Genomic DNA, 12,775 nt, shown 5'->3' with positions numbered 1-12,775 from the left:
GGAGCCGCTTAATAATGCAGCGCTCCGGCTCGTGCCGGGAACGAGGAGCTGTGACCTGCTAGAGACCACTAATGGGACGCGCCGCGGGGGCCGCGAGCAGAGAGCGCGGCGCTCGCAGCCAGACAATGATGCCATAACACGTCTGTGGGGACACATAACACGGCGCACTACTTTGTCGGCACTTGTTCGGGAACTGCATCAGCAGGTTCCCATATGGTGCTCTGGAGGCCGGGAATGAATGATTTATAGGCAAAGTTTTGGGGTGTTGAGTGGCCATTTTTCAGAGCCGAGTGCGCGGCGGATCACTTTCATTGCAGCAGCAGCAGCAGCAGCAGCAGCGCCGGCTATCCAGTTGTCTCCCCCTCTCCATTCCCTCTCATTACCACTCGCTCCACCGCTGTCTTTTTAAATACGACTTCCACATCCTACTTCCACACCAGGAGATAAACACAGCTTGTAAATATAGAAGCGGTGTTTTTACTCCTCAAACCATGTCAGCGAGATGTGAAAATACCCTTCAATCTGGGGAACATCCTGCCTCCAGCGAGAAAACATTGCGTGTTTGTTTGTGCGTGCCTTTGTGTGTGTGTGTGTGTGCGCGCGCGCGTGTGTCATCTCCTGCAAAAAGGTAGCGGGTGTGAATCTGTGTGGGCCTGCGTGGGAGGCAAGAAAGAGGCAAAGGTGAGAGCCGCGTGGAAAAAAAGTCAGCGACACAGGGAATAAAGACGGAGAGAGAGAGAGAGAGAGAGAGAGAGAGAGAGAGAGAGAGAGAGAGAGAGAGAGAGAGAGAGAGAGACAAGTGTGAAGACTGAAGGAAAGGAGGGTGGGTGTCGGTATAAGCACCGTGTGACCAGACTGCAGTTCCTTCCTCACCAGCCTGAGAACCAGGAAATGGAGCTTCAGAAAGGTCTTCAGGAGGGGTAAGAACCGGGCAGTGCACCTTAACGAAACCACTTATGTTATATTACAAAGTAATATGATGTAGTACAGGAAGACAAATACAGCATCCACTCAATGACTAAACTGCTCTAGCTGCTTCTTTCTTCAACCGTTGAAGAACTGTGCTGCACAAAGTCGCTTTATGGCAATAACAGATGGGACAGACTATTGGACTCAGCCGCTAATCCTCCCAAAATCTACTTTTCTATTGCGCTTCCTCCAAACCCCAGTGCAGCCATCTTTCCCGTGGTGTGACTGTTATTTATGGGCCTTTATATGATAGTCCAGACACACTCACGCACAGTGGATCTCCCAGAGACTCCCAGACGCCCGTTTTGCCCCACTCACTACTGCACCAGTGCCGGCCCATCAAAAGGATCTGCGCTCCATTTGAAGCGTTAACCGTCACAGTCCAGACTTGTGTTCAGGAGCGACGACGCATCAGGGCCACGGTGACCCGATCTCCAGGAGTGGGAGCTCGAATGCTGCCGACCATCGACCGGGATCGGCTGCTCTGATGAGCGCGCAGCGCGTCAGTGGGGAGCCATCGCTCGAGGCTACCTCCATGTTCCAGCATCCGTCCCTGTGTGATCGTTGCCGATGGCGGCGCCGCCTCAGCGCGCCTCCAGCTGAATAAATGGATGACATCCAAAGGGAAGATGTCAGGCCCGGTGGACGAGGCCTCTGATGTTGGCTTCTAGCAGCACAAGAGGTCGTCAAAATAATCACTGCTGCCTGTGCAAACAGTGTGCAGGTGCTCGGGCACGAGGCGCCATGAGACGGGGCCCCCCACGCCCGCTTGCAGGGGCCAAGGAGCAGCAGGTTGCCTTGGGAACCCCCGCTCCCTCTTTCTTGTCATTACTCCCCCTTTCTGATCTGCAGCACGCTTACAGTCACAACCCCCACCCCTCTTATGTCCACACACGCGCACATGTAACACACACACACACACACACACACACACACACACACACGCACACACACACGCATCAGGCCTGTGCAGATAACCCCGCTATTACATCCACCGCTGAGCCCGTAAACCTTCTATCAACCTGCCCGCGTCTCCGCTTTATTCGGCCGACTGGCTCCGATTCAAAACAGCATTTGTAGAGGAGCATTGCTCTTACACACTTCATTAATCATCCAAAACACATCACGGGATCGGCATCAACATTTTTTTTGTTTACTCATCCACGGTCCAAGTATTTCTCTATTTGCCCCGTTCTGTCCTTCCTCGCTCTCCTCAGACCTTAGTCCTTGAAATGGAACGGCCCCCGACCTGTGATGACATTTACGTTTGAAAGCATAATATGGCATGTTTTTTAGTGCCTCTCTCTCTCTCTCTCCCTCTCTCCGATTGCCCATTCGAGAGCACAAATGGCTGCGCTCGAGCTCTTAAGGCTAAATTTGTTCGCACAGTAAATCTTCGTGAAATAATGAATAGCAACCTGTTATTGTTTCGAGGCCCGGCTGTAAATCAAAGCGCCAGTGTGAGATTTGGTCCAAGCGCGTGTTTTTCTTTTGATAGACCTGTTCGTTTTAGGCCGCGCTGGAATATAGGTCTGTGCCGTGATAGATCCGCAGCCTCTGGAATGAGGCGTTCTATTTAGGTCACGTTTAGGGCCTCATTAAATACGGCTTTGTTAACAGTATATCCAGAAATGCTGCATGTGTTGAGGACATGAAGGCTGCGCTTATGGGCGGACTGCACTTTAACACTGGAACTCTACTGCCTCTTAGTGGTCAATTTAGAGGAAGAGCGTGACCTCACATCTGGAGTTCAGTCATACTGGATGCATCCAGATGTGATCCCAGTGACTGGGAAGCAAATCCGAATCATAATCAGGTATTATATCATCTGTTCATATTTCAGCATCTTCTCATGCAGTTACCAAAAATGAGTGGGATCGCCTTCATGGAGTTTCCTAAAATCTGACGCTGTGCAGGGGTTTTTCAGTGATTCTACGCGAGGCCTAAAGGTCTAAACTTAGAGGGAGTTGGCTGGGTCAAAGCGCGGCACTCCTAGTCATCTGGCTGACACTGAACACACGCCCAAACACACACTCGTGCGCGTCCAGTCATTTTGGGTCATGGGAACGCCGCGGTGCGCTCACGCTGTGTTTATTCTGTATGGTTTCCTATTTGAATGCGTCCTTCTCACGGGACTGTTAATGACTTCCTCTTTCCCAAGGCAGGGCAGCGCGATCGGACCTTATCCAGGTCGTGCCAGGAGGGCAGGAGCTACCAGGAAGAATGAGGTAAGCGCCGAAGCCCCCGGCCTCCTCCACGACGCCGTCCCAGGTTTATTCAGGAACTGAAGGAGCAGACAGACCTTAAGGAATATTACTGTGGCCCCTGAGAGAGGTGGGTGTGCATTATGTCTGTGTTTTAATATCTCAATGAATGCAGCTAATTGTGAATTATTGATGAACGTGGAGATTAATTTGTAGTGATCCTAAATTGCTTGACTTTGCTCAATAGCTTCATTGGTGAGTCTGATAGTCTACAGATAACAGAGCTGCTGTGACGAGGCCTTATCTCTCTATATGTCTAGCCTAAAGGCTGAATCTCAGAGCTGAGAGGGAACTGGCTCGCTAAAAGAATGCAAATGTGACATTTTGGATTGAATAATCTTCCGCGGTCTGGAAAAATGTTGACATTTTGTGGGAGTGATCGGGCTTCAAAGAGCGACAGGACACACTGCTTCGTTCTCAGCTGAAAAAAGGGAACACGCCTTCCCACGGAGGACGCGTCGGGAGTCGAAAAGAGGAAGGCGCAGCTCTCGGCCACACGGGGGCGCTGTTGTCGGGCGATTCCCACCGTGCCGGACTACCCTGAGCCACAGAAACCCGTTCGATGCGGAGACAAGGTGCAGCACGAGGCAAATCCTAAACCAGTGGAATGCACGGAGCGGAAGGTCCCTCCCGTTTGCCTGCATTCCCATCGCGCCGCCGCTTCCTCTACAGCAAGGCTTGCTCCCACTCACACCACGCTCTTGAGGGAATTTGGCATTCGGCATTGTTGCATAGAGGAATGATAATTAGCTCACACCCTCCGGGCTGCCAGCGAATGGACTGAAATGTTAAATTCAATATTTCCTCCTGCCCCGTGGGGGGTTAGAGGTGGCCAAGGTTGAAATGGGAATGAAATGAAACATGACAGGCACTTTAACTAGAAAATTACGCTTAAAAAAACTGCCACCAGTATCTCATTAAAAAGCCAATGTTTAGTATGGACTATATTAGGGCTGGTATCGATTGCAGCGGGCTGTGGACCGGGATCAATCTCCTCCGTGAGCCCCGCTGAGTAATATCCCTGCCCCGTAGGTGATGAGACTAAAGGTCATAGCAGCTCCCTGGGTTCCATCCTTTATCATCCAGACGTCATTATGGCCTCGCTCAGACATCCTGTTGCTCTTCACAGAAAACTTCATTACGATTGATCGCGCTGCCCAGACACTCACCGTCGCGTTGTTGGCCTTGTTTGTCAATTGCAGGTTTGCGCCGGCCCGAGATGAGCTAACGCTGTTGCGGAGCGAACCGTTTTCCGGCCAGAACTGTTCTGAACATGCGCGACAAGCAAGTGCGATGGAGACGCGCCTGCAGTGGTGATGTAAAATACTAATGAGTGTCCAAAATAAAATAAATATGTGTCTGTGGAGAGAAGAGAAGCCAAACTCATATATATTAATAAAGACCACAGCATCTAGTTCTCATTTCAAGTCATTAACGCACTAAGACACTGACTTAGCTCCTAATGACATTTCGACACAAACCAGCGTCTAACCCAATCAAGCGTTCACTGAGGAAGTGATGTATCGAGGCTCCAGACTTTTGTCGCGCTTCTCCTTCCCTCAAAGGCTCCTTTCCCCGTTTTCCCTGCTCGCGTGGGAGAGGTGTCACATCACACGGCGGCTGCGTGGCGGTTTTAATACTCGCTACAAAGCCGCGCCAAAAGGTCGCGTGTCGCCCGTGTCACCCAGTCGTTGAAGCCGTGCCTTTTGAGAAGACTCCTGTAAACACGTGCGGCGGCATCAGAAACCCATTCTGTTCATTATGTTTCCAAAGCTCCTTCTAGAACAAAGGACGCTGGGGTTGGTGCATTAAGGGTGACACCATCTACATAAACAATGAGAGTCGTGAAATATGAGGCTGGCTGGCACTACGTGCTCATGGGTGAGCGCTTCACCTCTAGATATAATCTCCATGAGAGCCCCTGGTACAGTAGGTGGCAGTGCCCTTTAAGACAGTAAACAGCACCACCACTATATTCATCATCCTCCTCATAAGTGCTGCAGCCTTGACTTGCTGCGCTGTGCCCGGTCGTTAGCGGCACAGCGCTGGAAACGGGAAAGGTCGCTAATTCTGCCGCCTGTTAATTGGTTATCAGCATTAATGAGATGCGGCGGCGGAGGGAAAGATGGAGGTCTAAGTGCTGGGCGCAAAAGCTCAAGAGCAAGTTCATCCGACCACTACAATGGAAATGTCAGCTCACCCCGTGTGTGTGTGTGTGTGTGTGTGTGTGTGTGTGTGTGTGTGTGTGTGTGTGTGTGCTTTCTCAGCCTGCGGTCTGTGTGCAGATTCCTATCGAGTGGGACATTAGATACTCCGTCTTGTTAACATCGACCTTTAGTCTAATTACTGTAACTGCTAATTACGACCTCGCTCTCCTCTCCTCTCCTTCCTTCCTAACACATGAACACACATGCGCACTAGAAAACATCACACGGCTTCCTTGTCCTGTTTCATGTACCCTAACGACTTCTAGCGTTGTGATTATAATTGTGAAAAAGTTTGTGTTTGCTTCCATATGTCCTACATATCAGCGCTGCAGCCGCGTTGGCTCCTGGATTCATTATTATTAGTAGATGATTATGTTTTCAGAGGCACAACAGCTTTAATTATGAAATGACGGAGCACGTCGATGCACTGCGTTGCAGGCACAAGGAGGGTGCAGTTCGGCGCAGAGCCAGCAGGGGGCAGTGAATATCAGCGCGGGGCGGCGAGAGCATTAAAGGGAAATATAGGCGCGCGTGGCGTTTCTCTGGGGTTGAAAGTCAGCGGCGGGTCATCTGCTGGCAATGTGATTCTGATGAGGAGGACTAGTGGGCTCTCTGCGGCCCTTTGCATCAGTAAAGTGGTGCGACACAGTCTGCGCCGCTACAAACAGAGGCACATGGCCTGTAGCAGAACCATAAATCAGACCTGCTCCTCTACTGAAGGACAAAGATGATAGAATAAAACCCTTCATTCATCCTCTCCCCACACTTCCTCCTCTGTTGTGTAAGGAACATAAATTTGTTTACTTGTTCTGGCTGATTTACAGAGGAATGCGACATCCACAACATGAAATGAATCATTTCCACCCGCTACTCCCTGCGCGGCGGCGGCTGCTGACAGCTTCGTGGGCACGAGGCGGGGAGGTGTTAGCGTCCGCTGCCGCCGACGGAGGAGCCAGCACAATGCGCGCCATTGTGCGGCGTCGCAGGGGAGGAAGATCCCGACACCACGCGGGGGTTCGGATCTGGAGATGGAGGCACTCAGGAGGGGCCGCGTTGCTATTTGTAGCCCGCGAATGCTAATGCTTTTGATCATGTAACGTTCAAAATGCCTGTGGAGGTGGAAAAGGATGGAGGTCGTGTTAAATAACAAAACCTCTTTAGCGTTTAATACAGCTGTAGGTTTTTCCCTTCCCGTCTACGGGGATGTGATGAAGTTTCATTTCATAACCTTCTATTTGCATAATATAAATCAGCTGTTTATACACATTCACAGTCATTATCCGGCTGATCTCATTTAAGGAGTGTGTTTAGATAAGGAGGATTGGAATGAACAGACGATATTAAATGTAGAGGGTGGTAGATGGGTGGACGCAGGGTTGGACAGTTGCTGCAGACTTTGGACAAGTGAGATTTCCAGGAGGGTGTGGTCGAAACGCAGAGGAACACAGAAAAAAGGAAGGGGTTCTTCTATCTGTACCATCTGAGGCTCTCCAGAAAAAAACCTGTCTGAGGGGACACATTAAGGAACTAAAAATAGGAAGCCACAGCCCCTCCTGCTCCCTCTCCACTCCCTTGAGACTGTATCTCAGACAGCGATGGTAATTGGTTCGAGGAGTTTTCTTTTTTTTTGCATCAGCACGTACAGCAACATTTGCGGCGACCCCCGGAGGAGAGTGGGACCTTTTTGTGCGCCCCCCCTTTAACCCCCGGGGCCACGCCCACTCCGGCTGCCGCGCCGCCATCAAAGGTGAGACGCCGATGCATCCGCCTCTCAGCCCACAGAGGGGGGGGGGGGGGGGGGTGCGGCGCGTGTAGAGGCAGTTGATACACCACACTGGCTACACAGACGTTTCACAAGCTACTCTAAACTTTTGTGATTAATGGGTCCGGGCTCAGACGAGGGACTGGGGGTGGTTGGCGGCGAAGCAGAACGCTGAGCGGGGGGAATTAATAGCAGGAGCACGTTGAGCGGATGATGGAGTAGCAAATGGCAGCGGAACGGGTCTGAACAGCGCGGGATCAGCGGCCCTGATCCGATTTCGGGAGATTTGGTCCGTCCGATCTGATCCGACACGCGTGGGTCGATCCAACAGGTCCAACGAACGCGAACGCGCACACATGTAAATGCCTGTGACACGAGGCTTGATCTTCTGACGCAGCCGGAGCGATAAGCTGCGGACGCACAGCGCCTGTCAAGGTTGTCTGAGGGTGAAGCACACACGCTTTGCATAATTCATACATTATGACAACGTGTGGAATCGTTCTTTATGGACGTTAACGCCGACCTGTGGGCAAAGTTCAGTATCTGACCTTTGACCTTTCAGATTTTCATATTTTAGGGCATCATGGGAGGTTTTTATGTACATAATCCACACTTACTGTATGTTTTTGTTTTACGTCCGTAAACCTAAACGTATGTCTAGTTACTCACGCTATTAAGTGAACATAATCGCATTTCTGCAACGTTTCTCACATTCTCTCGCTTCCCTTTTGCAGGAAACAGCAGGTAAAGGAATGAGAAGGAGCAGATACAGACTAGTTGAGCGGGAGAAAAATATTGTCAAATGCATCAGCTGCATGTACTGTATATAAAAATAAGCCTTATTCCCACCACTTAAAAGCCTGTTTGACTGTGCAGAGCTCCAGCAGCTCGAGAAGCTTAAAAGGAACCTAAATAAATATGGAGGTGAGCTTTTTTTTAATAAATTGACGTTTGACGAAATTGAAAATTGACGAATAAATCTACTACTACACATCTACACATTCATGGCTTCTAATGCTTCTACCTGCATATTAATGGCTTATCCGCTGTGGAGTTTACCAACAAACGTGGGAAATCAAATGTTACCAAGGTGGGAAAATATAAATAAATAAAGTAACCTCTGCTCCCGCAAGCCTCATTAGCCTTTTTGTTTTGACAGTCAACGGCACGCCGGGTACCAAAGACGCACCAGCTTTGATGTGACTCAGTGATTTTTGAGTAATGGGTGCTTTTACAAAAAAAGGGGGGGGACAATTGGAGGAGATGCTAACGACGTGTCGGGGTTGTTATTATAGGGCTGTTTGCTGTAGCGACGGCACGATGGTGCAAATAACATGCAGCGTTCAACATGTTGCACAGCCAATCTAACCAAGATGAAGATGATGAAGATGAAGATGAATGCAGTTTAAAACCACAACAGTCGCGTTAAACTGCTTTGTTTTCTTCCTTCTGCTGCTGTTGTAGCGAAAGCAGAATGTTTGTATGTAAATACTGGATTTAAGGCTTTATACCATTTCTACAACCCAGACGATGAGAGGCGTTTGCTGGATTTTGTTACCGTCCCACAACAACATGCTCGGTTGTTCGGAATCCTGGTTTTGACGTCCGCTCATTAGCAGGACACAGATATTCAGACGAGATGACCTTGGCTGCTTTGCTTTGAAGAAAAGGGCACCGCCGAGAACAAAAAACAATATCCTCATTACCGACTCTAGTGTTACTGTGCAACTTTTCTGCTTTTTTTTTCTGTTCTCTCCCTAAAAGCCAGGAACGACCAGAAGAGTTTTGATTACCGAGTCAGCGGCGAGGGCGAGCGACGCGAGCGGAACAAAGACTCAGCGAAGTCTGATCTGAAGACAAACGGGGGCTCGAGACGAGCCACTCACCACAGACGAGGAGAGAGACGCATGGAGTCCAACTAAAGGGAGACGACTGTTGACAGAGACGATGTGGAAATTAGGTTTGTCACACGTGTAATCACTTTTTATGGCTTTTGCTTTCTGTTACTATGGAAACAGTACAGCGTGCTTATAAATCAATTTCAGTCTGGGATTAACGATGCTCTGAATAATCAGTGTTTGATGAGAGTCTGAACCATGAGTTCACCCCAAAAACAAGCTGTTGGGGACCTCAGAGGTTAAACTATATAAATAACACACAAGACATACTGTAATATGAACTTCCACCTCTTGGACAAAGCTGTGATTGAATGGCTGGATGTACAGTCCAGAGGTGTAATGGGGCGACAGTAACTACCTGACTTTCCACTCACCATTGTGGACCTTCTTTATTGCATGGGGATTTGAACCGGCACCTTTCTGGTCACAAGCCTCATCCGGTCCGGAGCTGCAGCCGCCCCGCTTGGCCTTCCCCCCGCGCCGGCTCCGTTTGATCTCGTTCCACGGCTCAATAACGCCAGGAACCCACCTGGGAGCTGTAGCTACGTCTTCATACTTCATCAACAGTCTCGGCCCGGTTGCGGGAAGTCGGAAGATAGCGGAGCCGGCTCTGACCTTTGGAGCAGCGCGCTAAGGAGGGGTCTCCGAGGGGAAACAGCAACAAGCCACAGCAGCATCGCGAATGAGCTGACTCCAGCTCTTCAAACCATCATTCGCGAATGAAAATAGAAAAAGATTTTACACAATAAATTATAATCACACAATGTACGACATCTGTTTATGGCGTCACGTGCATTGGGCTAACGGCGTTTCCTCCAGTTACGCCTAACGCCACACAGCAACAGCAATCAGCGCTGTTGAATAATAGCTGATTCTATATATAGAGGCTGTTGTTTGAGTCGATCGCTGCAAACCCAGAACACCAGTAATTGCCATGTACTGTGCCGCGTTGTTTGCACCGGGGTGTCAGGTCCCGGGAAAAAGCCTTAAAGCTGATGCATCAAAGCCGAACGGCGGCGGGACTATTCCCGCAGAGACTGTGTTGTTGTGCAGGGCAGCCACAAATTAAGACCAGCAGCGTCGGCGTTGCCTGAGCACCAGCGTCGGGCTACACCTGTTTACCATTTCCATATAGATTGCCTGTCCATCATTTCCATGGTGGAAGTGCAGGAGGAGAGAGATGCAGCGGTGAGGATATGTGTCAGTATGGGGGGGGGGGGGGGTGTAGTAAACACGCGTACGCGCTCATATTGACTGCCATTGGACATATAGCATCACGCTCCTCCTCTGATACTATGAAATCTAACCCGATGACAACACACGAGCGCTAAAGCATCACTAAAGCAACGGCCTTTGACATTTGACGGAGGAAAAAACCTCGCGGAGATCCTGCGTCGCTGCTGCTGGGGTTAAACTCGCTGTAGGACCCTCGATTCATGACCGTCGATTTTAAACTGCAGGTGAACGCAACCAACAGTAAAAGATTTACACATATATTGTCCAAACTCTCCTCTCGACAGAGACGCAAACGCATGTCGGTTCACGTGTGTCATTCATGAGAGGGCACCTTGTCCCCAGAAGCAGGAGCCTCATTAAGAATCCACAGCTGACCTTGGATCACCCCAATTACAGCATACATTAATCCCATCACTCTTCCTGCTGAAAAATACACGTGTGTCCTTTCTCTCTCTCTCTCTCTCACATGCTGATGCGTTGATAGTCATCTGATTGCACTGGGCGCATCCGCAGCTTCAGCTAAACACTAACATTCACACTACTTTTCATTCAGAGGACGGGAGAACAGAGCGGCTGTGTCCTTGCTTGGCTTTATTGGTGCCGCGCAGCTCCCCGCACCACTTTTAATCTCTGTTTTATGCCACTCAAACTCCCGTTGATAGTGCATTTGTGTGCCGCTTCTCATTCCACTGAAGCAGGACCGAGCGTGAATGAACGCGACGCGCCCAAGGTTAAAAAAAAAAAAAGTGAATCCAAGGGCCTTTATCCCGCATGTTTAGTTCATAGCGGCTCATCTCTTCCCCGCCTCTGATTCACATCGCTCTCAACGGAAAGATGGATTTTCAGCGAGGGGGAGAGGGGCTTTCTTCTTGGAGGGTTTCAGAGTGCGCAGTGGACGCGCCGGTCGGCAAATACTTCACGGAAAATGGATCAAATTCTTATCTCGGTGCTCGGATAATTGTTAATGTTCCCCATTCTCTCTCCCGGGGTCTCTTCTCAGCAAGCCTGTTGGAGATAATTGGCCTTTCTCCGTCTAATGAAGGACCAAACAGAGAGGAGGATGAAGACCTGTTGGCGCGCACTGGAATAAACACACAGCCATTCATCCGCTGGCTGTTTTCCAACGAGACAAGATAGCGTTAATGTTTTGTTAAATTTTCCTCTGCATTACTGGAAACGCTGCTTTTAATTTGTAAGGACATAATTCGAACGCGTTCTCATTATATCTCCGGCTGTGAAATTAGCTTTAATGGTGGAATATAAAAGGGTTTTCTTCTTTTTTTGTGTAACACAAAGCACAAATAATGTGGTAATGTAATTACTATTTGAAAGCAGATAACAGAAGCTGCACAATCGTCCCATAATGGCCCTTCTCACAAAATGTAGTATAATTTAACACTATTTACCTGAGAGGACACATTCCACTCGCTTCCTCCTGTGTTTGGGAGAGAGGGATAGAATAGAATAACGTGGAGAGCACAGGTCACACACGCTCCAACAGCTGCTGTACAAACCAAAAAAGCCAGAGTTGATGGAAAGTTTTCAGGAACTCCTGTTACCGTGTGCTCTTAAAGGGAGTCAGCGTGAATGCACTAACAATAATGACCTTATTTGACACAAAGTAGCTTAAAAGGTCACCTGTCGGAGTGATAGAGCAATTTATATAAAGACTTAGAAAGGAGGTGGGAAGTGATTTGTTAATGTTTCATGTGGGCTGCCAAAAAATCTTTGGAACAGTTGGGAATTTTTTTTAAAAGCTTGTCTATAACTTAAAAAGAGACTTAACCAAATCAATTGTTACAAAGATCCAAAAGACTCAGAAATCATCAAACGAGGAAGAAGGGACATGAAATGCGATCCTTGTGTTGGGAAGATGCTGAGTCGGCCGCCTCCCGCTGTGACCCATTCAAATGGTTGATACTTTATTTTAAAAACCGTGGATGAAAAGTTCCAGGAAGACTTCTGCCGACGCCGGGGCCTCGGTGACGCCAAAGGACTCGACAAAGCGCCAGCATCTGACGCCCTTGAGTGAGCGCAAGCCGGCTTCCGTCTCGGCGCGTCGCGCGTCCTTTCATGTGCGGCGCGCGACTAAATACTCGCTCGGCTGCCGCGATGAAAGAGCCGCCTGCTTCTGGAGCATAATAGGCCCGGGCCGGGAAAACACGGAGGGGGAAACAAAACATTAAGCATTCATCTTCCGATCCCAATTTGTCGTGGTAGGAGGTTGCAGAGGAAGCGCGGGAGCGCCGGCAGCAGACTGTGAAGTGAACGGGTGAGAGGAAGTGTGAGGGATCCGTCGGCTGTGACGCGCTGACTAGTGGCGTCAGAAGCCGCAGCTGCTGGTCCTAATTACCAAACTGTTATGGCCACGCGAACGAGGGACTCGTGAGGATTTGGAAGGAGGTCGCGTCGGTGGCGACAAGATGTGTCGTGGAGATC

General features: G+C 49.6%; 1 long non-coding RNA gene across 1 annotated transcript in view; it reads left to right on the top strand.

Annotated features, from left to right (window-relative positions):
- The window catches only part of LOC121202020 (uncharacterized), a 49,707-nt gene extending 39,851 nt beyond the window's left edge, over positions 1-9,856 (top strand). Inside the window, exons 3-5 of the long non-coding RNA XR_008693880.1 lie at positions 3,131-3,303; positions 8,967-9,162; positions 9,532-9,856. This is a non-coding gene — a long non-coding RNA (uncharacterized LOC121202020). The remainder of the gene's footprint in view (positions 1-3,130; positions 3,304-8,966; positions 9,163-9,531) is intronic.
- Positions 9,857-12,775: the final 2,919 nt, after the last annotated feature.

This window comes from Betta splendens, chromosome 24, assembly GCF_900634795.4.
Source record: "Betta splendens chromosome 24, fBetSpl5.4, whole genome shotgun sequence".
NCBI classification, from domain to species: domain Eukaryota; kingdom Metazoa; phylum Chordata; class Actinopteri; order Anabantiformes; family Osphronemidae; genus Betta; species Betta splendens.
Note: the sequence above shows the minus strand (reverse complement) of the source record. Positions and strands in the feature narration are given on the sequence as shown.